The sequence below is a fragment of the Phoenix dactylifera genome, chromosome 1 (assembly GCF_051530095.1).
Source record: "Phoenix dactylifera cultivar Ajwa chromosome 1, Ajwa_hap1_PhDact_Kaust_v1.1, whole genome shotgun sequence".
Lineage (NCBI taxonomy): Eukaryota > Viridiplantae > Streptophyta > Magnoliopsida > Arecales > Arecaceae > Phoenix > Phoenix dactylifera.
The window spans coordinates 62,018,336-62,022,164 of NC_143190.1; positions in this window are offsets into that span (position 1 = coordinate 62,018,336).

Consider the following 3,829-nt stretch of genomic DNA (forward strand, 5'->3'; position numbering starts at 1 on the left):
ATTTATAATCATTGAGATAATACAAGGAAGAGTTTTACAAGGTAATAAATAAAGTAGATTACAAAAAATTAGGAGAACAATTAGCATTGTTTTACAAGGCAACAAATAAAATGGATAGCAAAAAGTTAGGAGAACAATCAGCTTTGTTTTACAAGGCAACAAATAAAGACTCGGATTTAGATAATTTGAATTTTGAAAATGGCCCCAGATGATTTGAATTTTGAATTGATTTTGAATTTGAATTTTGAATTGATACAGCTAATACTCGGCATCGATCTCCATGTGGTATTTTACCATGTAGAGAACTGAAAATACAAAAAAAAAAAAAAAAAGAATTCCGATGCCAAAAATTAAGGCCCTTGGCTAGCTACCACTTTTTCAATTTTTGATAGCAGTGGCTTCAAGTTTGTCAGTTTATTTTGGCTTCGGTACCCATCCACCTTAATCTCTGGGATCAACAAAAGCTTGGATGGTAGGAGCATATTCATCCAACGTAGAAAGCTCAACCACCGAGTAGAAAGCAATTGGTGTCAATTGGACAGCTCGCTGTGTATAAATTTTGGTTGCTATATATTGTTATCAAGCTCTTAATATTATATAAATCAGAATCATAGTCACATCAAAATTGTGCCAGTTCCATTCATATTTATTAATTTCAAGATAGATAATGAATGAAATTTATAATGTTTAACGTGACATGAATTTGGAAGATCGATATTATCTTTCTTGTATCATATCCAAGACGGTCACCATCATCATTCTTGCCATATATATGTCTGAGTTGTAAATTATGCAATCCACCTCAGGGGAAAGAGCTCATCTAGTCCTAACCATCATGCTGGATGGGTGAACCTCAGTCTTGTGCTGATAGTGTAATTCTTTTTTAAAAGTTGGAGCAACCACAGTAGTTCTGTGGCTTACTTGACCTAGGCAAGTAGGACATCACATTAGGGTTATGCTAAAATACAAAGATGTTTGACAAGAAAATGCTATCATGTTTTAAAATCAAAGAATAACAGATTTCCCTTGCAATAGGAAATCAAAGAATCTCATAAATTAGCCCCATTGATCAGGTTTGGGCAGAGGAAGCTCAAATGCAGAAGAGTTATAGGCTTCTGGCTAGACTCAAGCTCGGAGTCTTATGAACCTTTAACTAGGCCTGGTTCTCAGCTCAGCTCAAACCAAGCTCTACCTCGATATGTTTAAGCTAGATCCAGGTTACCTAGGACCAGCCGAGACCATTGGCACCCAAAGGGTTCCAATCAATAAGCATCCATCCATATCATATAGTTTGTTTAATCCCAATCTAAAGATGGACTTATGATAACTAAAAGTTCTCCGATCTCAAATCCTTAAGACTGAGCTGAAGGGCAGATACACAAACTCAAAAAGCCAGTTTAGTAATTTAAGACTATTATATTTTAAGAGATGGATGAATCACAATCTATTGTAGCAATTATATTCTCTAGAGTCTAGAACATTTTTCAGATAGTTGATTACAAGTAAACATGCAATGTTATTTAATGAGTCAAAATATTGATCCTTTGCGATCCTTATTTCGAACTTTAAAGACATATTTTCAAACTCGTAGACTTTGCACCTCGAAGTAAATTGATACAAGATAGTCCAAACATCAACCATGTACTGCCATAACCAACCAACACAATTAATCAAGCCAGCGTTACAAAACCATGCTGGGTACTTCCTGCCATCCCTATTAGCTTCACAAAACTGTCAAAAAGAACCAACAAAATTATTGAAATATTAAGAATAAAGGTGGATGGAGTAATAGGAGATCTGGTAACTTGGTTTGGAGGAATTCTTGGTCGAGGGATTAGCAGCCTCCGACTCTAAGCTAGCCCATCACGTATGAAACCCTAATCAACTTGCATAATTAGAGATGTGAGGAGGCTTCAAGCAGCCAAAGTCTAGTGCCCTATTTTACAAGTTGCAGTTTCTATATGGGATATAGTTATGCAAATATTAGTTGTGGGTCCTTAAGTGAATCTTTGATTAATTATTAGTTTCTAGACTTTCAATGAAACAATTTTTATGAATCTTTTATAGGATTTTAAGACATTTTAATTGATTATAGGCTTCAATATTTTGTTCAAGATTTTGTTTCGGTAGATACAAGGGCTAAAATTCTAACACTAAGGCTATCCTTGATCATCAACTGCTACCAGGTCCAAGTGTATCGAACCTTTTAATCAAAAAATATGTATTGAACCTCATTCTTCCAAGATACCGAACAGAAACTTGAGCCACAACATTTTCCACCCAACCTACAACGCGGCTTACGTTCCATAATAGGCGGATTCTCAAATAGTTGATTTAAAGAGTTCATTCGAGATTTTTTTTGCCATATTTTGTGTAGATTTAGCAAAAAGGTTAAGCGGTGATTAAACAATATTTAATCTTTTTTAAGATATTGTTTAATTTGTAAACAATAACCATCTCTCTCCCTTCCTCTCTTTTGCCCCTTTTCCTCATCGAGTAGCACAAGCAACAACATCTCTGTTGAGGGATTAATAATTTAACTACGAAGCATAATTTTTCAAATGATCAATTGCATGATGACAGTGCTTGAATGGTGGTGAACTCTAATAAATAAGGGGAAACAAGCATATAGCATTGCAAGATTAATCAATATTTCATTGCAACTATTTGATAAAGAAGCTAGGATGCTATATATTTCCCTCCCAAAATATTTTCATGAAAGTCCTTATAATTAATCACTAGTTAGAATCACCAGTTGGAAGATAGAAGGTTGAGTGACTCACAATTTAGCCTCGAATCATTAGTAAAAATACAAAAAATTAACTCATTATTTTGATCTCACTCAAGACCTAGTAATGCCAACTTCTCTATACTGCACCAAATCTTGCCGGACCCAGTAATACCAACTTCCTTGTGTCATATGGTAGAATAAATATTTCATGTGTAAAAACTGGCTTTTCCTAGTATTACTCAAATTAATATTTGAACTACTGATTTGATCAGACAAAAGGAAGATTTTTCTCAACCCGTTTAATTTAAATCTCTCAAACAAAAACTAAAAGAAGATGAAAGAATTGCGAAAGTAAGACTTAAGTCTCTTTTTTTTCTATTGATAATTAAAAAACTCAGGTACATAGCCTCTATTTACAATAATAAATTCTATACTTTGACAATTTAGGTCGGATTCTTCTTCTTAAATCTAATAGGAATCTCTTTTCTAAAATAAACAACACTGGTAGAAATCTTCTAAAAAAAGCTAAAATTCTTGAAGAGATAAATCTTGACTTTTACGTCAACTTTATCTTTTGTCACTTTGTTTTCTGCTGCTCCGCCTGATTCTTCTTAAATAAAGAGCTACCCCTGATCAAAATCTTATCAAGAGGGAAAACTTTTGATTTGATTGATCCATTTTGGATATCAAATAATAAAATTTAAGCTTGATTGCTAGGAACGCGTTCTTCTAAAGAGTATAGCATTACACCACATATCTTGAAAAACTATCTATTTTTTATTAAAAAATATCATTTTAATCGGATATTATATGACCAAGTTACGACCTTCGAAAATTTATGTTGCGACTCAACTTTTTAATGTAGTTAATCTCGCTTCACTACATCAGCTGATATTTCTGCATCTTATTTCGTACGCTTCAACTGGAAGATGGAAGTATCTTGATTCGTTTCTAAAATTTTGAAATATTCGATCCCGGTTCGGTTGCCGCTGCTTGCTAACGACTGATATTTCTCTCAACGGGTCTAACCCGGATCATAAGAAAACCGGCTCCGATTTCAGCCACACCAATAAAAGTATCCCACTTTACTCGCCTCTT